This window comes from Dama dama, chromosome 17 (genome assembly GCF_033118175.1).
Source record: "Dama dama isolate Ldn47 chromosome 17, ASM3311817v1, whole genome shotgun sequence".
Taxonomy (NCBI): domain Eukaryota; kingdom Metazoa; phylum Chordata; class Mammalia; order Artiodactyla; family Cervidae; genus Dama; species Dama dama.
In genome coordinates this window covers 38,333,255-38,360,873 of record NC_083697.1, presented here as the reverse complement: position 1 = coordinate 38,360,873, position 27,619 = coordinate 38,333,255, and the positions used below count along the sequence as shown (strand labels likewise).

The following is a 27,619-nucleotide window of genomic DNA, read 5'->3' as shown; positions in this document are numbered from 1 at the left end:
TGATTTATGATCCTAAAAGTTGTATGCATATTAAAGAGATAGAAATTAAATATTTTAAATGCATTAAAGCATTTTAAGAAGCCATATTAAAATAATTCCATAAGGATAAGAATTATTTTGGGTTATGAATGGGTTACGAATAATCATTGTAATTTCTTATCAAACTTAACATAATGTGGTTAGTAGAATTTTGAGATACAATTTTGAGATCATTGGTCCTTTTATTTTGATATCTAAAGCACACTTAATAATTACTGTCTTTTAATGTCTTAGATCATATAATTTTAGAGTTGGAAGAGATCATAGAAATCATTAATGAACCATTTGTTTAGGTATTAGAGAAAGGAGGCCAAGAGACATTTAATGACTTGTTCAAGGTAGTGTATTTTATTAGGAAAACTGAAAATTTAAGGACAGTTTAAGCAATTACCCTAGCCTTGTAGAGCAAACTAAATTTTGTTAAAAGGTCAAACATATTAAACTATCAAGTGTTGATTCAAACTAGTCTTAAAAGATTTGTTTTAATATATGTAGAATATATATGTGGTTATACTTTGAAGGACTGGATTGCTATATTTGTATTTAAAAAAAGCACCATTTTAGGAATTATTTTTTTCATGATACTCTATCATTTTGTATCTCCTTGACATAATAAAATTGTATCATTTAGCTTTTATTTTTCAAATTATGTTGAATGTTTAGATTATTTACAAATATCCAACTGTTTATATTTATTCTATCCATTGACTCAAAAGGATATTTAGAATATTTCTTAAGACTTAACATCCCTTTCTTAAACATACATGTACATACATATAGTTCATCTAGTTAATTTGGTGTATACAGGGAATCAGAGTTTTTTATTCTTTTCAGATTTGAAAAAATTTTTAATTTTTCAAAATTTATAAAATTCTTGTTATCAAGTTGGGCAATGCTTAAACTACTTTAATTTATCATAAAGATGCTGGGGAATGGAATACCTTATGCCTAATTGACATCATGTTTTTTGGTGGCTAAGTTGTGTCTGACTCTCTGTGACCCCATGAACTGTAGCACGCCAGACTCCTCTGTCTTCTACTATCTCCAGGAATTTATTCAAATTCATGTCCTTTGAGTTAGTGATGCCATCCCACTATCTCATCCTCTGCTGGCCTCTTCTTTTGACATCATGATCATGGATCAAAGCATTTTATTTGTTATATGATAATGCTGTCTGTTATTTACCTATGTCTACTAATCTTAGTTATTAAAATATATTTTTATACCTACATTATTTATGTTCTATGCATTTTGTCTCAATTTACATAAAATTAAAAAAATAAAAAGTATGTTCTTTTTATGTCTTCATTTATCTATAGTTTAATGATTAACTCTGATTCTATGTTTTCTACTTGAAATTACTGAGATCTCCTTATATTAACTAGGCTTCACTGATGGCTCAGTTGGTGAAGAATCTGCCTGCAACACAGGAGACCATGGTTTGATTCCTGGGTCTGAAAGATATGTTGGAGAAGGGATAGGCATTCTTGGGCTTCACTTGTGGCTCAGCTGGTAAAGAATCTGATAGCAATGCTGGAGACCCAGGTTCAAACCCTGGGTTGTGAAGATCCCCTGGAGAAGGGAAAGGCTACCTACTCCAGTATTCTAGCCTAAATATAAATTTATTTTATTTATATTTAACATATATTAAATATATAAAATTATATTCTACATTCTTTAAAAATATTTGTAGGAGAATAGCAAAGTATGCAAAAATCAACTAAATTTAATTTTCCTATAAAATAAACATATTAATAGTAATTATAGATGCATATTTCACCTTGTTAAAATTCTCTGCAAAGTTTAGAAGAGAGTCTTAACTTCCTAGTAGACTCTAATAATAATAAAAGAGAGGCAAAAATGTTTCTGTATTTTGAACTCTTGTTCAAAGATGTTAAATATTGCTACTTAATAAAAGGATAACTAAGAGATTAAGCACCTGTTGTTTACAGATTAAACTTCAGTGATTAAACCTTATAATGATGGAGACTATGCCAAAGCCCTTGAATGTGTGGATAACAACACTGTGGAAAATTCTTCAAGAGATGGGAATACCAGACCACCTGACCTGCCTCCTGAGAAATGTGTATGTGGGTCAGGAAGCAACAGTTAGAACTGGACATGGAACAATGGACTGGTTCCAAATAGAGAAAGGAGTATGTCAAGCTGTATATTGTCACTATGCTTATTTAACTTATATGGAGAGTACATCATGAGAAACACTGGACTTGATGAAGCACAAGCTGGAATCAAGATTGGCAAGAGAAATACCAATAACCTCAGATATGCAGATGACACCACCCTTATGGCAGAAAGGGAAGAAGAACTAAAGAGCCTCTTGATGAAAATGAAAGAGGAGAGTGAAAAAGTTGGCTTAAAGCTCAACATTGAGAAAACTAAGATCATGGCATCTGGTCCCATCACTTCATGGTGAATAGATAGGGAAACAGTGGAAACAGTGACAGACTTTACTTTGGGGGGCTCCAAAATCAATGCAGATGTTGACTGCAGCCATGAAATTAAAAGTCACTTACTCCTTGGAAGAAAAGCTATGACCAACCTAGACAGCATATTAAAAATCAGAGACATTACTTTGCCAACAAAGTAGCCTTCTAGTCAAAGCTATGGTTTTCCAGTAGTCATGTATGGATGTGAGAGTTGGACTATAAAGAAAGCTGAGCACGGAAGAATTGATGCTTTTGAACTGTGGTGTTGGAGAAGACTCTTGAGAGTCCCTTGGACTGCAAGGAGATTCAAGCAGTCCATTCTAAAGGAAATCAGTCCTGAATATTCATTGGAAGGACTGATGCTGAAGCTGAAACTGCAGCCCTTTGGCCATCTGATGCGAACAACTGACTCATTTGAAAAGACGCTGATGCTGGGAAAGATTGAAGGCAGGAGGATAAGGGGCCAACAGAGGAAGACATGGTTGGATGGCATCACTGACTCAATGGACTTGAGTTTGAGTAAACTCCGGGAGTTGGTGATGGACAGGGAAGCCTGGTGTGCTGCAGTCCATGGAGTCGCAAAGAGTTTGACCCAACTGAGTGACTGAACTGAACTGAATAATGGAGGCATAACGTGAGGTTGGGCAATACATTCTACAACTTATTGTTTTACAAGAAGAAAACCTATAGTCTACTTACAGCGTAGTCATTGTTGGCTCTGAGAGAGTAAAAGACTAAATAAGTAAAGCCCCAGAAGAGATTCATTGAATTACCCAAGTGTTGTCAATGCCTGAGTTCTACAGTACTACTTTCTGTTCTTTCACTGTTGAAAACTGATCATTATTTTGGGAAAAGTTTGAAAAAGATCTCTAGAGCTTTTTGTAATAGCCGTGCTTGTGGTGGTTTATTAGCCAAGTCGTGTCTGACTCTGGTGACCCCGTGGACTGTAGCCTGCCAGGCTACTCTGTCCATGGGATTTCCCAGGCAAGAATACAGAAGTGGGTTGCCATTTCCTTCTCCAGGGGATCTCCCTGACAAGCATCTAGTAACATGTTACTTGTTCAAGCATAAACTTTATTTCTCAGTATGTAGATGAGAAAACAGGCATGAATAGTTAATGGACTCACTTAAAGGTACCCAGTGATTGAGTTGCTTGAGCCAAGATCTGGTCCAGAAGTCTGGCTCCTGAGTCTGCACTTTTAACCAATATTCTGTATCATCTCTATCCCTTGTAGTATGTACTTTTTATGCAGGGACAAGTAGGCTACCCTACTTGTATGTTTTTTTCTGTTAGAGGTGGTGTATTATAATGAATGATGACCATTTTTTTTCTATCCTTGGAAGGCAGGTTGGCAGCTGAGTAATACTGATGTGTCAACTCTATGGTCATATAAAAGAAGGTTTCTTTTTTCCTGAAGTGCCAATAATTTAAAAGATGCTATGACCTCATCATGCTGATTATTCAGTTCTGTATTCACATCATTTAATTTATTTGGATAATATATATTTTCACCATAATATTCAGGTTTCTTTATTCCAGTGCATCCTCTAAAGGGAATTCACCACCACCATTGAGGAAATGCTGTGGATTTAATTTCAAAGTATGAAAATTTGACCATGGAATATCAGTGAAAAAATTCTGAAATTTGAATCAGTTCAGTTCAGTAACTCAGTCGTGTCCAACTCTTTGCACCCCCATGGACTGCAGCATGCCAGGCTTCCCTGTCCATCACCAACTCCCGGAGTTTACTCAAACTCATGTCCATTGAGTTGGTGATGCCATCCAACCATCTCATCCTCTGTAGGCCCCTTATCCTCCTGCCTTCAATCTTTCCCAGCATCAGCGTCTTTTCAAATGAGTCAGTTCTTCGCATCAGGTGGCCAAAGGATTGGAGTTTCAGCTTCAACATCAGTCCTTCCAATGAATATTCAGCACTGATTTCTTTTAGGGTAGACTAGTTGGATCTCCTTGCAGTCCAACGGGTACTCAAGAATCTTCTCCAACACCGTAGTTCAAAAGCATCAATTCCTCGGCGCTCAACTTTATAGTCCAACTCTCACATCCATATGTGACTACTGGAGAAACCATAGCCTTGACTAGATGGATCTTTGTGGCATAGTAATATCTCTGCTTTTTAATATTCTTTCTCGGTTGATGATAGCTTTCCTTCCAGGAGTAAGCATCTTTTAATTTCATGGCTGCAGTCACCATCTGCAGTGATTTTGGAGCCCCCGAAAAAGTAAAGTGTCTCACTGTTTCCATTGAAATTTGAATCAGCACTTGTCAATCAGTGTAAAGATTCATTTTCTCTTAACACATGTGGTCCTAAGTCTACTCAGTGGTCCTAAAGTTGGCAGTGGCAATTTACCATCCCACTTAATTTTCATTCTCATACAACCATTGGAGATGATATAGGCAATGAAGATCAGGTAATTTACTTATTACTATTTTTTCACCTATTTTATGATTTTTTCCTCCTTGGTTGAAATAGAATTTTTTAAATGGATTTTTAGGTGTTTGAGTATTCCATTAGTATTAAAAGAGTGGTAGGTGTCTCCACAGATTAGATTTTAAATATATTTATGATTATGCTAAGAAATGATATTAGAAATATAGAATTTAATGTAAATTTTCTCTTCTGTTAAATGACTATATTGAGTCCATGACATTACATATTCTCCTGAGGTTGGAGAAAATACCATATTTTAAAGAAGAGATGAAAAAAAAAAGACAAATTGCTATATCCATGGCAACAGCATAACAGCCATACAAAAGGAAGCGAGAGTCTCTTGGCTAGATAGCTGCATGGCAACAGCATGCTTGTAGGGGAGAAGGAAGAAAAGTTTTGAACAAAGACTACAGTAGGTTTTATGAATCTGTTAGATTTAGCCATTAATAAACCCCATTGACTTTTTTAGCCTTCTGTAGCCTCATACACATCATATTTGTCATTTTAATTAAAAAGAACAGTTAAGGAAATTTAGTTGTGTGGTATAAAATCAGCAAATGTGCACTTAAGGTTTGTGTCAATATGGGTATATACTGTTGGAAACTAAAAGCATATTAATCAAGAAAAATGTATGACTCACTGTGTATGTTTCAGAATAATAATTTTAATGTGAAATTTAAAAAATTTAACTTAATGTGAAAATGTGCATATATACATCTTTGTGTTTGTGCATATATATATATATATATATATATATAGTACATATATGTGCATATATATATTTTTTGGGTTTCCCTGGTGGCTCAGATGGTAAAGCGCCTGCCTGCAATGCGGGAGACCCAGGTTCAATCCCTGGGTTGGGAAGATCCTCTGGAGAAGGCAGTGGCAACCTACTCCAGTACTCTTGCCTGGAAAATTCCATGGACTGAGGAGCCTGGTAGGCTACAGTCCATGGGGTCACAAAGAGTCTGACACTACTGAGTGACTTCACTTTCACTTTCATATATATATATATTTACTTTTAATATAATATGTGCAAAAGCACTGCTTCTTTCTAGAAGAAAGTAATTTTCTTCAGTTATCATATATTTTGGCCATCGGAGGAGATATATGTGAACATTTTAGGTGGTCCAGCTGCTACTAAGACACTTCAGTTCTGTCTGACTTGTTGTGACCCCGTGGACTGTAGGCCACCAGTCTTTTCTGTCCATGGGATTCTCGAGGCAAGAAATACCATAGTGGGTTGCCATTTCCTTATCCAGGAGATCTTCCAGACCCAGAGAACAAACCTGCATCTCTTCTGTCTCTTGCACTGGTAGGTGGGTTCTTCACCACTACTGCCACCCGAGAAGCCCTTATGTAGTCTATGTAGTCTTAGAGCAAATCATTTATAATAAATTAAATTGCAACTTTTGAAAATTGTATGTTAAAATTTTGACATTTTAAATGTTATAATTTCTTTGCAAATCTAGTCATTAAACTCCAAAGGCAAAAGATCCTTTAAGTCCACTTCTGCCTTACTCCTGCTATAAGAAACATCCCAATCCAGTATTTTGTTTTCCACTTATTCCTAGAGGACTTTGAGATTTATTAAATGGATAATGTATATAAAACATCTTAAAAATAATTTCAAGTTGAAGTGATTAATTTTCCTACTATTCAAAATAATAGGATGTTTTCTGATCCTTTTAGTTGTGCTGGTCTGAGGCTTAGTGTTTGCTCTGTGTATTTCTTTTTTTTTCTCCTTTTTCTTCTTTTTTTCCCCTTTTCTCTTTGGCTCTTTCATCTCAAACCCACCTCCTTCTAATAATGCTTGCCTTACTACATGAGTGATTTGAAGTCTTACTATAAAAATGGGTGCATGAAATTCAACTGTTGTATATCAGTTTGCTGTTGAATAATGTATAAGCTTAAAATCAGGAGTATTTTTGATCTTTAATTATGCCTTAAGCCTATACATTTTTCCTTGTAGTTGTTAAAGTTAACAAAATTTATATCCATTCTTTTCTTGAAAATAATATACTCATATATCTTAATGATATCTTTCTAAACCCAGATGTCCAAGCTGGGTTTAGAAAAGGAAGAGGAACCAGAGGTCAAATTGCCAACATTTTCTGGATCATAGAGAAAGCTAGGGAATTCCAGAAAAACATCTACCACTGTTTCATGGATATCACTAAAGCCTTTGAATATGTGGATCATAATAAACTGTGGAAAGCTCTTAAAGAGATGGGAATAGCAGACAGTTTTACCTGTCTCTTGAGAAACCTGTATGCAGGTCAAGAAGCAACAGTTAGAACTCTGTATGGAACAACTGATTGGTTCAAGATTGAGAAAGGAGTACGACAGGGCTGTCTGCTGTCACCCTATTTGTTTAATCTTTACACTAAGTACATCTTGAGAAATGCTGGGCTGGATGAGTTACAAGCTAGAATTAAGATAGGGGGGAGAAATGTCAACAACCTCAGATATGCAGATGATACCACTCTAATGGCAGAAAGCGAAGAGGAACTAAAGAGCCTCTTGATGAGAGTGAATGAGGAGAGTGAAAGAGACGGCTTAAAACTAAATATTAAAAAACCTAACATCATGGCATCCAACCCCATTACTTCATGGCAAATAGAGGGGGAAAAGGTGTAAGTAGTGAAGATTTCCTCTTTTTGGGCTCTAAAATCATTCCAGATGATGACTGCAGCTGTGAAATCCCAAGGCATTTGCTTCTTGGCAGGAAAGCTATGACAAACCTAGACAGTGTGTTGAAAAGCAGAGACATTACTCTGCGACAAAGGTCCATATAGTGAAGGTTATAATCTTCCCAGTGAGGCTATCTCTCCAGTTGTGAGGCTATGATCTCACAATGTACAGTTGTGAGAGCTAGACCATAAGGAAGACAGAATGCCAAAGAATTGATGCCTTTGAACTGTGGTGCTGGAGAAGACTCCTGAGATCCAAGATCTCCTTGGACAGTAAGGAGATCAAACCAGTCAATCTTAAGGGAAATCAACCCTGAATACTGGTTGGAAGGACTGATGCTAAAGCTGAAACTCCAAATTTTTGGTCATCTGAGGTAAAGAGTTGACTCATTGGAAATGACACTGATGCTGGGCAAGATTGAGGGAAGAAGGAGAAGAGGCATCAGAGGATGAGATGGATGGATGACATCACTGATGCAATGGACATGAACTTGGGCAAACTTCGGGAGATGTTGAGGGACAGAGAGGCCTGGCATGCTACAGTCCATGGGGTCACAAAGAGTTGGACACAACTGAGCAACTGAACAACAACAATGATATCTTAGTACATTGGTCTCAAGTTTTTTTCTTTAGTTGCTAAATCTTGTCTTTAATCAAAATATTATTATTATTCTAAGCATTAAAATGTATAAAGATATTTTAGTTGGAATGAAGGTTTCTGTATATAGAATTATGTTCTCAACTTGAATGCAACTCTTTTAGAACTTTTGTGGATTATTGTTACTTTTGTTTACTTCTGTACTGTTAGTGCACAGAGAAGTACCTCAGACAAAGCAGGCTTATTATTCCCCCAGCCCTTGAGGGATTTTTGTTGAGTATAGCTTTAAAAGGGGTTTCCAGGTAAAGAATTGGCCTGCAATTCAGGAGACACAGGAGACACAGGTTCCACCTCTTGGTTGGGAAGATCCCCTGGAGGAAGACGTGACAACCCATTCCAGTATTCTCACCTGGAGAATTCCATGGACAGAGGAGCCTGGCAGGCTACAGTCCATAGGGTTGCAAAGAGTCAGATATTCCTGAAGCAACTGAGCATGCACATGTAGCTAAGTTACCCTTGAGCTAAGTCCTCAAAACTTCAATATGTAAAATATGCCCTTTGTGAAATGTCTTCCCCCTCACCACAGATAATGAAGGGTTTGCTTTGTGGTCTGACAATTATTTTTATGTGGTAGTATTTTGTGTGATGACACAAATACATTTGTCCAATGACATCTTCCAGGTAAGAGTCTATAATGAGACTGAATTGTTTTTGATACCATAATGTCTGCATCTTTTAGGTTGTTGTTATTTTTAAAGAGTTAATCTGACTAGGAAGCGCATCTATCATTTTTACTATTTTATCATGATTTCCCTCTGATCTATAAGCTAGATTTTGTCCAGAATCTATATTTTGTATTCACACTCAGTTTATTGATGCTGAGGACATTGCTAATGTGATCACCAAAGTGATATGCACCACGTATTGTACAGTATATTCCTTAAGGGAAATCTGAATTGTAATATTAATTTTGAAGTCCTAGTATATGGCAATTAATTAAGCTGTCAACAGTCTATTTCAGTAGTGGCAAAGTAATGACAAAGAAAAGATATGGTATTGAAATAAGTGAGTTAATTTTAGTATGTAGCTATGTACTTTAACATTGCTTACTGCAAAATTAAAGAAAAACATTGAGAGGAAAAATCAGATAGTAAAGAAAATATTTTTAAAAAGATATTATTAAATCAAAGCATTATAGATATTAAAACATGTATCAGTTGCTTATATATAACTGCTATTTAGATAAACACATTGTTTATTGAATAATTTTTAATTCTTAACCAAGTATTATGAAGAACTTTTCAGAGACTCGGTAGGAAAAAGCAGCTAAATCTATGGACAACTAGAAAAAAAATTAATTAACTTGAGATATTTGGTTTCATATTTAGAAATGTGGTATAAAAAATAATACACACTGTATATATAATCATTATTTTGGTACTGCTGATAATGTAAAATGGAAGATATCGTTATTTCTCAATTGTATATGTAGTATGCTCTAACAAAACCTAACAAAGCAGACAGTTTTGGTGGAATAGAATAATTTCATCATACACTATTACTGACCCAAGGCTGTTAGTGTAACTGAACAGTTAATAGTAGTTTACCCATATATTTCTGATTCAATTATATTAACATAAGCTATGTATGTTAGATACTCAAATAAGGGCATTTTCTCACTGTCCTAAGAATATCTTAACTCTAGGAATAAAGAAGTGTAGTGGAGATTGAGGGATGATACCTACAAATATCCAGAAGTGATAAATTCTGATCTTTTTCATCCTTATATCCCCAGTTTATTTTATGTGCATCTTTATTTTGTGTAGAAAATATTATGAAAGACAGCACAGTAAAAACAACTGTGCATAAAAGAAGAGCAGGCAAGTTGTGTGGAGAATGAGATACTCTGTGAAGTGTATTTTTATAAGACCTGATCATGTCTCACAGGGTGTGCCTCAGTGAACAAGAGAGAGGAATATTCATCACTTGAGGAAGGATTCCTTCACTTGGTATTCCCTGGCTGACTAGACTACTAGGATAAGGAAGAGAGTGAGTCATTTTGTGGTAGCCGTCCCCAGGTGCAGAAACAGGAATAGGGTGTGTGTAGTGGGAGGAAGGAAATAGGAAATATAAGTGGTCCTTGAAGGCTATCTCTGGTGGTTACTGTTTTAATCACAATTCAGGAGTAATTAACAGAACCTGGAGATGATAGATTACCTATTTTAAGAACTTTGTCAGTTTAGGAACTGTTTTTTGTGTTTTTTTACATTTTTCTTTAAGATGTTTTAAAGTTTGTGGTATAAATCAGATTTCTCTTCATTAATTCAGAAGTTCAACATTCTCCTTCCTTTGTGAAGCAAATTTGTTGAAGTTAAAACATATAAAGAGTAAAAGACAACACACTTTTCAATATTTTGTTTGATTTTAAAAAACTTCAATTGTTGGTTTTGTTGTTGGAATAGGTATTATTTGTTTCTTATCAGCTACTATCTAGTGCTTAAAAATGTTTGTTCATCTTCTGCCAGAAAACTCTAAAGGAGATCAATTTTCTCCCAGATCATTTTGCTGAGGGCAATTGTTGATATTGCAGACAGAAAAAAAGAGGAGTTTTGTGTAGGTGGAAGAGTATTAGTTATCTTAGGTCATTGGCTATACTGAAAAATCAGAAGAAAGTTTTGGATTCTTTGACTTTATATTTTCTCAATATCCTGTGTGCAGTTTAAATATTTTCCTGGGGTCTCAATAGCATTCCCCATAGTTTAGTTATGACAGTATCCCTGTGTCTCTCTCTAGCCAGCAAGTATCTCATTTAGGTTGCATCTGCCTTTCACACCTCCACAAGAACATCTTTGAAGGTCATTGTCATCTTCACCCTGAGGAAAGGGGGAAATAAAATCAAAATCCACATGCTATGTCCTAGATTGAGCAGTAACAACCCTAGCTCTGAGACTCAGTTCGTATCACTGGGATCCTGCATTGCTCGCCAAGTCATTTTCCTGTTGGGTGATCCTGTGCTGTGCTGCGCTTAGCTGCTCAGTCATGTCTGACTTTCTGCAACCCCATGCACAGTAGCCCGCCAGGCTCCTCTGTCCATGGGGATTCTCCAGGCAAGAATGCTGGAGTGTGTTACCATGCCCTCCTCCAGCGGATCTTCCCAACCCAGGTATCGAACCCAGGCTTCCAGCATTGCAGGTGGATTCTTTACCATTTGAGCCACCAGGGAAGCCCATGAATACTGGAGTGGGTAGCCTATCCCTTCTCTCGGGGATCTTCCCCACCCAGGGATGGAACCAGGGTCTCTTGCATTGCAGGCAGATTCTTTACCAGTTGAGCCCAGGGAAGCCCATAGCTATATGGTATTCCAGCAGTGATCACCAAACATGAAGCTTATTTTACACTTGGATGTTCAATTCATTTATAGTTGTGTGTGTGTGTGTGTGTGTGTGTGTGTGTTTGTGTGTGTGTGTGTGGTGGGGGATATACTGGTCTCTTAACCTTGGCATCAAAACTGAGTCCCTGTTATACTTCCTTATTTTTACAATGATTTTATCTAATCAGTAACTATTATAAAGATAAAATTGGGAAAAGTTCATACTGTGAGATAATAGGTCTGTGGTCAGTGGAGCGTGAGGAAGGCTGCTACTACACATTTCTTTGTGAATTCACAATGTGTGTTAGCAGATGTCCTCAGTAGCATCACCGTAATGGAAACTGGCCCTTAAGTTCAGTTTCACCCAACAGTTTTGAAATAGATTTGCATACATAACTTTTTATAGTATACTAATTAATAATATTACATTGATATTGTAGAAAGCTTTTTGTTTTAGAAACTCTGAACTAGGCAATTAGGGAAATGCTTATCTATAAAAGTAACTTCCACAATACTATGTTATGGTCACCAGTACTTGAGATCCTTACATGGAAATTATGGTTTATTAAAAATGCTCGTTTACTTGGTTTTACTATACTCATACATAGCAGAAGTTGCATAAGAGACAGCATGGGGCTGGCAAATTTAAAACCTTTATAAAATGTTTTCTTTACATAACTTTCTAAGGGAAAAGATGTAGAGTTAATGTATTTCAATAAGACATTTCAGAGGTCTCTTTTAATGTCACTCTTGGCAAGACTGAAAAATGTTGACCAATAATAGAGCCAAGCAGGATTATAATTGGTTGAAAGGTCATATTTAGATAACCCTGAGTTGCACATTACTATTAACTGTAAGCAGATATATTTTTATTGGTTTGTCATAGGACTCCATCCTTGCCTTTGTCATATTCTAAAAGTCTTAATTAATTTATATAAGAATTTTTGAAACAGTCTTTTCAAACTTGCTTGTGCTATGCAGCTGGAAAGACTATTAAATAATTTGAATATGTTGAATTACAAAATAGACATTCCAGACACTGGGAAAAATAAAAATAGTAGTTGAAGATTTTCAAATGTTTAACAGAATTAACTCTGAAATCTTAAAAAAAAAAAAAAAAAAACTAGTGTCAGTAAAAACAAGTGCACAGTGACAGATAAGGATACTACATTTTACTTGACTATAGCATGCATAACTGAATTCTTAACTTAGTATGGGAAAGAGAGATAAACTAATGTTAACTGAATGTGTGCTACATGTGTACCTTGGACTAGTGACTTTCATAAACTCACCTTTGTCTTCAACAACAAACTAATGAGATCAAAATTACTATAATTAGTATACCAACAAAGAAGATTTAATGAATGGATATAAATAACCTGCCCCAAATCATTCAGCATATAAATATTAGAACTGTCTTTTTTCCCAAGATATATCTATTAGAATTCATTCTGTTATCAATAGACTACAAAACTATAGGATTCAGGAAGAAACGGTGTAAAAGGTGACTGCCTTGATCCAGCTATATCTGGTGCTTGTTTTTAAGTCTGGCCTTAGTTGCAGAGGGACATTAATAGAGTAGATCAAGTTTGCAGGAGCACAGACAAAATTATTTCATATCATGTGCATTTAATTCAGTTTAACATTAAAATTCTGTGTATTTTACATAAGAAAGATTTCTGGTAGGATGTGTTAGGTGATTTAACAAAATTCAAGAGTTATTATCTTAAAAATTAGGTTACTTTCCTCCTGTTTGCCTCTACAGGGTAAAACTAGGATTAATGAAGGGAATCTGGAAAGTTGCAGATTTCACTCAACATAAGAGAATTTTTAAATATTGCTGTTTTAGTTTTTATCCTATCTCTTATTATCTTATGATATACACTGTATTTTTGCCTTGAATATTTTGTTTTTCTCCCCAGTGTAAAAGATTCCTAATGATGTTAGGAATTTATGTCTGCTTTAAAAAGCAGAGACATTACGTTGCCAACAAATGTCCATCTAGTCAAGGCTATGGTTTTTCCAGTGGTCATGTATGGATGTGAGAGTTGGACTGTGAAGAAAGCTGAGCACCGAAAAATTGATGCTTTTGAACTGTGGTGTTGGAGAAGACTCTTGAGAGTCCCTTGGACTGCAAGGAGATCCAACCAGTCCATCCTAAAGGAGGTCAGTCCTGGGTGTTCATTGGGAGGACTGAGGCTGAAGCTGAAACTCTAATACTTTGGCCACCTCATGCGAAGAGTTGATTCATTGGAAAAGACCCTGATGCTGGGGGGGATTGGGGGCAGGAGGAGAAGGGGATGACAGAAGATGAGATGGCTGGATGGCATCACCGACTCGATGGTCATGAGTTTGAGTGAACTCCGGGAGGTGGTGATGGACAGGGAGGCCTGGCGTGCTGCAGTTCATGGGGTTGTAAAGAGTCGGACACGACTGAGTGACTGAACTGAACTGAACCGAACCATGCCAATATAGGAGACATGAGTTCCATCCCTGGTTTGGTAAGATCCCCAGGAAAAGGAAATGGCAACCCCCTCCGGGGTGTTTGCCTGGGAAGTCCCATGGACAGAGGAGCCTGGTGGGGAATAGTCCATGGGGTCGCAAAGAGTCAGGACTTAGTGACTAAACAACAAAAACAAACCATGCCTGTCTGGTGCAAAAAACAGCACCTGGGATAAAACAGGCGCCAAATAAAATTTGTGGAATGAATAAAATCAAGCCAGAAATTTTGGGGTTCAGTTTTTACCCTGGCATATAACATTTTATTTATTAATCAAAAGCATTTTTCTTATTGCTAACTGAAGAAACATTCAAATAATTTTTGAATTCATAAACTCACAAAAATTTATGTAATTTAATGTCACGGAACATTGGATACCCTAAAAGTTATATTAGAAATAGTGACCCATAATGATTATTAATCAGTCTCTATATGTAATAACACAAGATAGGACTCTACATATGGACATCACCAGATGGTCAATACTGAAATCAAATTGATTATATTCTTTGCCACCAAAGATGGAGAAGTTCTATACATTGAGTAAAAACAAGACCAGCAGCTGACTGTAGCTCAGATCATGAACTCCTTATTGCCAAATTCAGACTTAAATTGAAGAAAGTAGAGAATACCACTAGACCATTCAGGTGTGACCTAAATCATATCCCTTATGATTATACAGTGGAAGTGACAAGTAGATTCTAGGGATTAGATCTGATAGAGTGCTTGGAGAACCATGAACACAGGTTCGTGACATTGTACAGGAGGCAGGGATCAAGACCATCCCCAAGAAAAAGAAATGAAATAAGGCAAAATGGTTGTCTGAGGAGGCCTTAACAAATAGCTGAGAAGAGAAGCTAAAGGCAAAGGAGGAAAGGAAAGATATACCCATTTGAATGCAAAGTTCCAAAGAATAGCAAGGAAGATAAAAAGGTGTTCCTCAGTGATCAATGCAAAGAAATAGAGGAAAACAGCAGAATGGGAAAGACTAGAGATCTCTTCGAGAAAATTAGAGATACCAAGGGAATATTTCATGCAAAGATGGGCACAATAAAGGACAGAAATGGTATGGACCTAACAGAAGCAGAAGATATTAAGAAGAGGTGACAAAAATACACAGAAGACCTGTACAAAAAAGATCTTCATGACTGAGATAACCACCTTGGTGTGATCTCACCTAGAGCCAGACATCCTGGAACGAGAAGTCAAATGGGCCTTAAGAAGCATCACCATGAACAAAGCTAGTGGAGGTGAAGGAATTCCAGTTGAACTATTTCAAATCCTAAAATATGATGCTGAGAAAGTGCTGCACTCAATATGCCAGCAAATTTGGAAATCTTAGCAGTGGCCACAGGACTGGAAAAGGTCAGCTTTCATTCCAGTCCCAAAGAAGGGCAATGCCAAGAATGTTCAAACTACCACGCAATTCCACTAATCTCACACACTACCAAAGAAATGCTCAACATTTTCCAAGCCAGGCTTCAACAGTATGTGAACAGTGAACTTCCAGATGTTCAAGCTGGATTTAGAAAAGGCAGAGAAGGCAGAGATCGAATTGCCAATATTCGTTGGACCATCAAAAAAGCAAGAGATTTCCAGAAAACACCTATTTCTGTTTTATTGACTATGCCAAAGCCTTTGTGTGGACAAACAGTTTCAACAAACTGTGGAAAATTCTTCAAGAGATGGAAATACCAGACCACCTGACCTGCCTCCTGAGAAATCTGTATGCAGGTCAAGAAGCAACAGTTAGAATTGGACATGGAACAAGGGACTGGTTCCAAGTTGGGAAAGGAGACAGTCAAGGCTGTATATTATCACCCTGCTTATGTAACTTGTATGCAGAGTACATCATAAGGAATGCTGGCTTGGATGAAGCAGAAGCTGGAATCACGATTGCTGGGAGAAATACCAATAACCTCAGATATGCAGATGACAGCACCCTTATGGCAGAAAGGGAAGAAGAACTAAAGAGCTTCTTGATGAAAGTGAAAGAGGAGAGTGAAAAAGTTGGCTTAAAACTCAACATTCAGAAAACTAAGATCATGGCATCCAGTCCCATCACTTCATGGCAAATAGATGGGGAAACAAGGAAAAGAATGACAGACTTTGGGATTCCCAAAGCACTGCAAATGTGGCTGCAGCCATGAAATTAAAAGACGCTTACTCCTTGGAAGAAAATCTATGACCAACCTAGATAGCATATTAAAAATCAGAGACATTAGTTTGCCAACAGTGGTTCATCTGGTCAAAGCTATGGTTTTCCAGTATCATGTATGGATGTGAGAGTTGGACTATAAAGAAAGCTGAATGCCAAATAATTGATGCTTTTGAACTATGGTTTTGGAGAAGACTCTCGAGAGTCCCTTGGACTGCAAGATCAAACCAGTCACTCCTAAAGGAAATCAGTCCTGAATATTCATTGAAGGACTGTTGTTAAAGCTGCAACTCCATTACTTTGGCCACCTGATGCAAAGAACTGACTTATTGGAAAAGATCCTGATTCTGGGAAAGATCAAAGGCATAAGGAGAAGTATACAACAGGTTGAGATGGCTGGATGGCATCACCGACTTGATGGACACGAGTTTGAGCAAGCTCCGGGAGTTAGTGATGGACAGGGAAGCCTGGCATTTTGCATTCTGTGGGGTCACAAAGAGAGACTAAATGAACTGATTTGGAATAAAATTTGAATCATTTATACATTGTGATTTTACCTATTTTCATTCAACTGTTTCATAGAGATGTGAGCTCTGAAGTTAAACTGCCAAGCATTTTACTTGCTAGCTATGTAACCTTGACCAATTTATACTTCATGATTAATTTGTCTTTAAATGAAAGTATCAGCATCTACCTCATTAAATTATGTTAGGTAATAAAAGGTATAATGTATGTAAAAAAATGAATATAAATATGAAATAATATTATCAATATTCATAGTAAATAATAGTGTAACTCTTGTTATGACTCCTCCTCAAACTCTTTACTTTAAAATAATAAATACTGATGTTTTTAATAATCATTTAACATTTACAACTGCTTCCTGGGGCTTTGCCCTAAAAACTCTAGTTCTTTTGACCTTTATATATAAAAGCAAAATATTAGAATTTGGGATAAATAGAGGACTGAATGGGTTACAGATAAATTTGTCCTCAAGTAATATGTATTGTCTCTGTACCCATTTTTATCCTCTATCTACCAACTTTTTAGGTACAGCCCCTTTTCTGTGCTTCCCTTCTTTCTGTTGAAGGATTGAAACATAATACCATGTGGAGTTGCCACAGGCAGCTTTGCTGTGGAAGACTAGCACACGCTCTCCCATTACAGAATTTTCCTGGCTTTTTTGAAAAGATTCTCACACTGGTGTCTGCTGTTGAAATCGATTCTGAAATAGCCATTTGAAAAAAAATGACCCTCCCTCAGGCCATGAAAGATCTGTCACGGTGTCTTTGTCTTCACTCTGTTTTTTGAAAAATCTTTAGTTTTTTTTGCGTGTGTGTGTGGGGGGAACTTGATTCTGTTTTATGAAAACATAACACTGATAAATACCAATAGGATTCAATATGACTTTAGTCATTGCAAATTTACATTGTTTGACCTATGGTACGCTTCACTTGCAAAGCCTGAGCATTTATCATCTCTTTAAAATTTTTCATTTTTAAAAATTACATGTGTTACTGTGAACCATGAAGCATAAAAATTGCATACATGATAACTGTTTAATTCCAGATATTTCAGTGTTCATTTCCAGAAAATACAAAAGTAATCTCTTAATTATTTATATAACTGCAGTAGGTATCAATTAGACCGTTAATTCTGACACCATACTTCCCTGATGACTCAGACAGTAAAGAATCTGCCTGCAATGCAAGATACCTGGATTTGATCCCTGGATTGGAAAGATACCCTGGAGAAGGAAATGGCAATGCACTCCAGTATTCTTACCTGGAGAATTACATGAACAGAGGAGGCTGGCAAGCTACAGTCCATGGGGTTGTAAAGAGTCAGATATGACTAAGCGATTAACACTCATAATACTTATTGAAACTATAAGCATTATTCAAACATTGTCATTTTTATCAGTAACATTTCCTTTATAGCTAATGAAAAAGAACTGTGTACATTTGGGGAATACTATTTCACCTGAGTTTTTCCTGCTGTCTCTCCTCTCTTCCATTATTGAAAACTGTTTTTAGTGATATTTGTTTTAAAGTTAGTGCCAGTCATATTCATCTATATCATTATCTTTCCAGCATCATTTGTGCAGGCAATCCATAGAATCATGCATGTAAGCTTAAAAGATTTCTCTCTTAATGTTTGAACTTTTCTTAAAGTGTAGAACAAATTAAATTCCATGTAAATGTATAATTCTTGTATAAAAATTAGAGATGCATGAATACTAAACCCACAAAATGTTGATGACTATAATATGGAGTTAAAACTCACTGTAATATGATCATGTTAATCTCATAATTTTAATTGTTGCTTCCTTTTATAATTTTAAGTATGCATTTAATTTAGGGTTCTTGTTGGTATTCTGTTGTTAAGTCATGTCCGATTCTTTGCAAACCCATGAACTGAAGCATGCCAGGGTCCCTGTACTTCACTATCTCCCTGAGTTTGCTCACACTCATGTCCGTTGAGTCAGTGATGCCATCCAACCATCTCGTCCTCTGTTGCCCCCCTTCTCCTCTTGCCCTCACTTTTTTCCAGCGTAAGGGTCTTTTCCAGTGAATCAGCTCTTTTCATCAGGTGACCAAAGTATTGGAGTTTCAGTTTCTGCATCAGTCCTTCCAATGAATATTCAGAGTTGATTTCCTTTAGGATTAACTGGTTTGATCTTCTTGCAGTTCAAGGAACTCTCAAAAGTTTCCAACCTCACAGTTCAAAAGCATCAATTCTTCAGTGCTTAGCCTTCTTTATGGTCCAACTCTCACATCAGTGCATGACTACTGGGAAAACCATAGCTTTGACTGTATGGACTTTTGTCAGAAAACTGATGTCTCTGCTTTTTAATACGCTGTCTAGGTTGGTCATAATTTCTTACAAAGAGCAGTGGTCTGTTAATTTTGTCACTGCAGTCAACATCTACAGTGACTTTGGAGCCCAAGACAATAAAACTGTCACTGTTTCCATTTTCCCCATCTATTTGCCATGAAGTGACGAGACCAGATGCCATGATCTTTGTTTTTTGAATGTTGAGTTTTGAGCCAGCTTTTTCACTCTCCTCTTTCACATTCATCAAGAGGCTCTTTAGTTCCTCTTTGCTTTTTGCCATAGGGTGGTGTTATCTGCATATCTGAGGATATTGATACTTCTGGCAATTTTGATTCCACCTTTTGCTTCTTCCAGCCTGGCATTTCGTATGATGTATTTTCATATAAGTTAAATAAGCAAGGTGACAATATACAGTCTTGACATACTCCTTTCCCATTTTTGAACCAGTCTGTTGTTCTGTGTTCAGTTCTTAACTGTTGTTTCTTGACCTTCATGCAGGTTTCACAGGAGGCAAGTCAGGTGGTCTGCTATTCCCATTTCTTTAAGAATTTTCCACAGTTTGTTTGAGTCCACACAATCAAAGGCTTTGGCATAGTCAATAAAGCAGAAGTAGATGTTTTTCTTGAATTCTCTTGCTTTTTCTATTATCCAGTGGATATTGGCAATTTGATCTCTGGCTCCTCTGCCTTTTCTAAATCAAGCTTGAACATCTGGAAGTTCTCAGTTCATATACTGTTGAAGCCTTGCTTGGGGGGTTTTGAGATGACCTTGCTAGCATGTCAAATGTGTGCAATTGTAAGGTAGTTAGAACATTCTTTGGCATTGCCCTTCTTTGTTATTAGAATGAAAACTCATCTTTTCCAATCTTGTGGCCACTGCTGAGTTTTCCAAATTTGCTGGTCTACTGAGTGCAGCACTTTCACAGAAGCATCTTTTAGGATTTGAAATAGCTCAGCTAATTAAGATTAAGAACAGGGAACCTGGAGCCCTAAGAAGAGAAATAACTTGCCCACATTCATTGAGTAAACTGGCTGCAGAGCCAAGACCATAGCACTGGTAGGTGCTGGATAAATAAATACTTGATAAATGAATGACTGAAGGAACCCAAATCTTGTACATGTTTCTCTACCCTGACTGTGCTCTACAAAAAGCTAAAATGTGGCAGGTCCAAATAGATGGGCTGTAGACGAACCTCAAATTTTGAAGGTTTTGTATGAAAAAAAAAAAACTGTAAAATATCTCATTACTAATTTTTTAAAAACTATTGTTAAATCAGTAATGTTCAACCAATAATAGTTTGGATATACTGGGTTAAATAAAATACTGTTAAAATAAAAAAAAAAAACAAAAAAGAAAGAAATAGCTCAGCTAGAATTCCATCACCTCCGCTAACTTTGTTCGTAGTGGTGCTTCCTAAGGCCCACTTGACTTTGGATGTCTGACTCTAGGTGAGTGATCACACCATCGTGGTTATCCAGTCCTGAAGATATTTTTTGTATAATTCTTCTGTGTATTGCCACCTCTTAATCTCTTCTGCTTCTGTTAGTTTCATACTGTTTCTTTCCTTTATGTTCCTATCTTTGCATAAAGTGTTCCCTTGTTATATCTAATTTTCTTGAAGAGATCACTAGTCTTTCCCATTCTGTTGTTTTCCTCTATTTCTCTGCATTGTTCACTTAAGAAGACTTTCTTATGTCTCCTTGCTAGTCTCTGGAACTCTGCCTTAAGTTGGGTATAGCTTTCCTTTTCTTGTTTGCCCTTCTCTTCTTTTCTCAGTTATTTGTAATCTTGACTTAATTAGTAGGTATTTTTATTTACATAATTAAAGGATACATTTAGTAATATACCAAGGAAGCCTTTCACTTGAACACACACATACAGATATATATATTCATTTTAAAACAGATGACATTGTTAAGATATTGTAATTACCCTAAAAATGCCTAGTAAAAATCTTAAAATGAGATATAAAATTATTAGATATCAAATTCTATATTTTAATGAACTTATTTTCAATAACTTCATCTTTGAAATGTATTTTCAAGGAATTTACTGATAGTCTTGATGGTTTTCATAATCAGGTTTTAAAAATGTGAGATTTATTGCTTTTTTTAACACTGATCAAAATGTTTCATTGTATACATACTGCTGTTATTCATCTTATAAGCAGCAACAAACATTAAGAGTGTTGTCATCATATATCTGTGTACTTTTAGCCCTTTTGATTGATGATTTTATTTAAATAATGTTTTGACAAACGAGTAATGGCATAGTTCTTAATCCTTTTAGTGTCAGCTTGCACATTTCTTCTTTCAGGCCCCATTGACTTGAAATGTAGTATGTGATTACATCTAAGTTCTTCAGCTAAAGTTCAGTTAAAGGATAAGACAGAAGTATCAACAGAGCTATTATTTTACATTAGAGTTTTAAACCATGGTAGAATCTGTAAGAAATTGTAATTATGGGAACAAGAAATTGTAAAGAGCTTTCTTCTTTTAAAGTTACTTACAAATTTATGTAAATGACCTACTCTGTTTTTTGATACAAAGAACACTGTGTAATATGAATCGGAAAAGTGAGCACAAAAAAGTGCATTAATGCAACACATGGTTATATGAAAATGTTTTCTTCATTGAAGTCTGAAATCTTGAAATATTGGCAGTAACTTAGTACAACTGGTGCTAAGGAAAACATCAATAGAGTCAGTTCTCAGAATTATACTTTTTCTTTTTTGCTTAACCCTTATTCTTTTTATTGAAGTATAGTTGATGTCCAGTATTATTTCAGTCATTTAACATAGTGATTTAATATTTCCATAGATTTGCTCCTTTTAAAGTTATTGTAAACTAATGGGTATATATCTCTTTGCTGTACAACATATTCTTGTTACTTGTTTATTTTACACATAGTATTTAGTTCATATTTTCTAACCCCATAACCCTATCTTGCCCCTTTCGCTTTTCTCTCGGCATCTTAGCCGCTGATTTGGTCTCCATGTCTGAGTCAGTGTCCGTCCGTTACACACAGTCCTTCACTGTTTAGATTTCATGTAAAGTGACAGTACCACTTGTCTCTCTCTTTCTCATTTATCTCACTAAGCAAAATAGTCTGTACATCCACTCACGTTGTTGTAAATAGCAGAATTGCATTCTTTTATGGCTGAGTTATCAAAATGATACTTTCTGATATGTCTGTTGAAGAAATTAAGACCTAACTTCTCTAACTCTAGATACTTCATCATTCACCTTGTGACTCCATTATGACTTCCTCTTCTGATTTTATTGTGACACATTATACTGCACAACCTAATAATCTGCAAAAATACACATAGGTGTGTGCACAGAACAGTAGTGGAGCAAGGAATTTCTTTGAGAAAAGGAAATGTGAAAAAAGGAGAAATAAGATCAACAATGGAGGCAAAGCCCAAGTCCTCAGCATGTGAACAAAAGAATAAAGAATGGATGGAAATATGCAAATGAATGGTTAGATAATGACAGAATGTTCGTAAGTGAATGAGAATAATGAAGGAACAAAATATAGTAACTGAAAACAAAAAAAGAGGAGTGATAACCCTCATATCTTTTTGTCCTTTTAAAAAAAGGGTGGAAGGAGAAGAGGGTGTCGGAGGATGAGATGCCTGGATGGCATCACCAATGCAATGGACATGAACTTGGGGAAACTTCAGGAGATAGTGAGGGACAAGGAGGGACATGGACTGTGTGCTGCAGTCCATGGGGTCACAGAGAATTGGACATGACTGGGTGACAGAACAACAACAAAAATTCTCATATGTAAGAAGTGAAAAAAAGTACAAGCACAAACATATATAATGAATTTGAAAATAGGGAAAGTAAAAATGACTGACTGGTCTTGAAACTTTCATGATCACACCGGTGGTAATTACTTTTTCTGAATTTTTATTTCCCAAACCTCATTTCACTCAACCTATGTGTAATCAGCATAAATCAGTATTACTTAATTTAGAACTCTAGAACACATATGTGTTCTAAACATATGTGATCTGCATTTAATTACATAGGGATGGATATATCTGTCCTATATAATTTTCTCCTTCATTTATCTCCATCTTTAAAATTTTTAATGGAACAGTTGTTATTATTTTATTCAAGTAATTCTGGGTCATGTTCTCTCTTTTTATAAAATTTGTGATAGGTTTTCACAAATGTCACATTGTTTAAATTTAAGAATTTAAAGACAGCCACGATACTGCTCCTGTTTCATAATACTATTTTTGTGTCAAAACATGAAAGATGTTTATTAATTTTTCCCCATGGGGATTCTTTGAATAGATATAGATTTCTGTCTCTATCATCCATCTGTATTATTTAATGGCAAATAGTAGCAGTCTGGATACCATGGATTATCCCCATTTTGGGACAGTTTTATATAGTCTGCATCCTCAGAATTCAGTAGTATTTAAGTTTTTATTTTTGCAAAGTGCATCTGCCCCTTGACAGTTAATGCATATGAGCCAAATTCATAGGATATTTGATGAGACAGCACAATTGAATTCATAATTGAATTTAGTACCTGTATTCAAAATTGGAGATAGATATAGTAATTCCCAAACTAGAAGAAATTATCTGGAAAACATTTATCTTTCATATGTAATGGTCCGTTTGAAGAAAAAAAGGACTATTGGCCAATTGAGTAAATATCAGTCAGAATAAAAATATCTGGATGTTCATTATTTTGAAATTTTCATGTTAAAATCTGGTGATCTGATGAAATGTCTTCCTGGTTAGATACTTCTAGAAATAGTGTTAGTCATTTAGAATAATATCAATTTGAGTTTATCTATGTCAGTCACTATGTTTTCAAACATGAAGAAGTCAAGGCACAAAAGGTGATTTGGTTTGTCCAGAGTTAATCAGTGAACCAATGGAAATAGAAATACTGCTGATCTCTCTTTTTTTAAAAAATTAATTAATTTATTTTAATTGGAGGCTAATTACTTTATAATATTGTACTGGTTTTTGCCACAGATTGACATGAATCAAACATGGGTGTGCATGTGTCCCCCATCCTGAACCCCCTCGCAACTCCCACCCCATCCCATCCCTCTGGGTTGTCCCAGTGCACCAGCTTTGAGTGTCCTGTTTCATGCATCAAACTTGGACTGGTGATCTATTTCGCATATGCTAATATATATGTTTCAATGCTATTCTCTCAAATTATCCCACCCTCGCCTTCTCCCACAGAATCCAAGTCTGTTCTTTATATCTGTATTTCTTTTGCTGTCTTGCATATAGGGTCATCATTACCATCTTTCTAAATTCCGTATATATGCGTTAATATACTGTATTGGTGTTTTCCTTTCTGACTTAAACTTCACTCTGTATAATAGCCTCCAGTTTCATCCACCTCATTAGAACTGATTCAGATGTGTTCTTTTTAATGATCTCTTTCATATTATCTGCTAAAGTGGCTCAGTAGTAAAGAATCTGCCTGCCAACGAGGAGACATGGATTCAGTCCCTGGGTCAGGAAGATCCCCTGGAGAAGAAAATGGCAACCCCCTCTAGTATTCTTGCCTGGGAAATCCCATGGACAGAGGAACCTGGTGGGCTACATCCCATGGGGTTGCAGAGAGCCAGACACAACTTAGTGACTAGAAAGTAGCAACAAAAATGTTGTTTTAGGTTGGATGCATGAGACAAGTGGTTGGGGCTGGTGCACTGGGAAGACCCAGAAGGATGGGGTAGGGAGGGAGGTGGGAGGGGGGATCGGGATGGGGAATACATGTAAATCCATGGCTGATTCATGTCAATGTATGGCAAAAACCACTACAATATTGTAAAGTAATTAGCCCCCAACTAATAAAAATAAATGAGAAAAATAAATAAATAAATAAAAGGGAAAAAAATGTTGTTTTATGTTTTTTATACTGTTTTTTCATGGGGTTCTCAAGGCGAGAATGCTAAATGATTTGCCATTCCCTTCTCCAGTGAAACACGTTTTGTCAGAACTCTCCACCATGACCCATCCATGTTTGGGTGGCCCTACACAACATGGTTCATAGTTTCATTGAATTGGACAAGGCTGTGATCCATATGATCAGTTTGATTAGTTTTCTGTGATTGTGGTTTTCATTCTGTCTGCCCTCTCTTGGGTGAGGATAAGAGGCTTGTGGGAGCTTCCTGATGGGAGGGACTGGCTGTGGGGAGAACTGGGTCTTGCTCCAATGAGCAAGGCCATGATCAGTAAATCTTTAAACCAGTTTTCTGCTTATGGGTGGGACTGTGTTCCTTTCCTGGTAGGTGGGTCTGTGTTCCCTCCAAAAGAACTTATACTGGCATGCCGCGCAGGACTACTGCAGTTATAGTCCCTCACCCTGCAGCAGGCCGCTGTTTACTCACATCTCTGCCTGAGACTCCCAAACACTCAGGCAAGTCTGGCTCAGTCTCTTGTGGGGTCACTGCTCCTTTCTCCTGGGTCCTGGTGTGGGCAGTTTTTGTAAGAGTAACTGAATCCCCAGTCCTGTAGAAGTTCTGTAGTCAAATCCCACTGGCCTTTAAAGTCAAATTCCCTGGTGGTTATGACATGATGACACTGAAAGATGAACTTCCCAGGTCAGTAGATGCCCAGTATGCTCCTAGAGAAGAGCAGAAAAATAGGTCCAGAAGGAAAGAAAAGGTTAAGCCAAAGCAGAAACAACGCCCAGTTGTAGATGTATCTCATGGTTAAAATAAAGTCCGATGTTATAAAAAGTGATATTGCATAGGAATCTAGAATGTTAGGTCCATGAATCAAGGTAAGATGGAAGTGGTCAAGCAGGAGACAGCAAGAGTGGACACTGACATTTTAGGAATAAGTGAACTAAAATAGATGGGAATGGGATCATTATATCTACTACTGTGGGCAGAATCCCTTAGAAGAAATGGAGTAGCCCTTATAGTCAAAAAAAGAGTCCGAGATGCAGTCCTTGGGTACAATCTCAAAAACAAGAGAATGATCTCAGTTTGATTCCCAGGCAAACCATTCAATATCACAGTAATCCAAATATGTGCCCCAACTAGTAGTCCTGAAGAGGCTGAAGTTGAACAGTTCTGTGAAGACTTACAACACCTTATAGAACTAACACTGAAAAAAATTGTCCTTTTCATCATAGGAGACTGGAATGCAAAAGTAGGAAGTCAAGAGATACCTGGAGTAATAGGCAAGTTTGGTCTTGGAGTACAAAATGAAGCAGGGTTAAGGCTAACAGAGTTTTGCCAAGAGAACACGCATAGCTAACACCCTCTTGCAACAACTCAAGAGGCAACTCTACACATGGACATCAACAGATGGCCAATACCAAAATCAGATTGATTATATTCTTTGCAGCCAAAGATGGAGAAGCTCTATAAACAAGACTGAGAGCTGACTGTGGCTCAGATCATGAACACCTTATTGCAAAATTCAGACTTAAGTTGAATAAAATAGGGAAAACCGTTAGGCCATTCAGGAATGACCTAAATCAAATCTCTAATGGTTATACAGTAGAAGTGACAAATAGATTCAAGGGATTAGATCTGATAGAGTGCCTGGTGAACTATGGATGGAGGCTTATAATCTTGTACACAAGGCAGTGATCAAAACCGTCCCCAAGAAAAAGAAATGCAGAAAGGCAAAATGATTGTCTGAGGAGTCCTTACAAATAGCTGAGAAAAGAAGAGAGATGAAGCACAAAGAAGAAAAGGAAAAATATACTCATCTGAATGTAGAGTTTCATAGAATAGTGTGGAGAAATAAGAAAGCCTTCCTAAGTGAACAATGCAAAGAAATAGAGGGAAAAAATAAAATGGGAAAGTTTAGAGGTCTCTTCAAGAAAATCAGAGATTCCAAGGGAAGCTTTGATGCAAAGCTAAGCACAATAAGGACAGAAACAGTATGGAGCTAACAGAAGCAGAAGAGAATAATAAGAGGTGGCAAGAATACACTGAAGAGCTATACAAGGAATATCTTAATGACCTGGATAACCACGATGGTGTGATCACTCACCTAGAGCCAGACATCCTAGAGTCTGAAGTCAATTGGGCCTTAGGAAGCATCACTACGAACAAAGCTAGTGGAGGTGATGGAATTCTAGCTGAGCTATTTCAAATCCTAAAAGATGCTGCTGTGAAAGTGCTGCACTCCATATGCCAGCAAACCTGGAAAACCCAGCAGTGGCCATGGGACTGGAAAAGGTTAGTTTTCATTCCAATCCCAAAGAAGGGCAATGCCAATAAAATGTTCAAACTACCGTACAATTGCATTCATTTCACATGCTAGCAAGATCATGCTAAAAATCCTCAATGCTCGGCTTCAGAAGTATGTGAACTGAGAATTTGCAGATGTAAAAGTTTCTTTTTGAAAAGGCAGAGGAAGCAGAGATCGAATTGCCAGCATCTGCCAGATCATAGAAAAAGCAAGGGAATTCCAGAAAAGCATGTACTTCTTCTTCCTTGACTATGCTAAAGCCTTTGACTGTGTGGATGACAACAAACTGGAAAATTCTTCCAGAGATGGGAATTCCAGATCC

General features: G+C 36.7%; 1 protein-coding gene and 1 non-coding gene across 2 annotated transcripts in view; both read left to right on the top strand.

Moving 5' to 3' along the window:
• GRID2 (glutamate ionotropic receptor delta type subunit 2) overlaps nt 1–27,619 on the top strand; it is a 1,497,839-nt gene that overhangs the window by 76,076 nt on the left and 1,394,144 nt on the right. The window lies entirely within an intron of this gene.
• TRNAC-GCA (transfer RNA cysteine (anticodon GCA)) lies at nt 5,729–5,800 on the top strand. The gene has a single exon. It is a non-coding gene; the product is annotated as a tRNA-Cys (tRNA).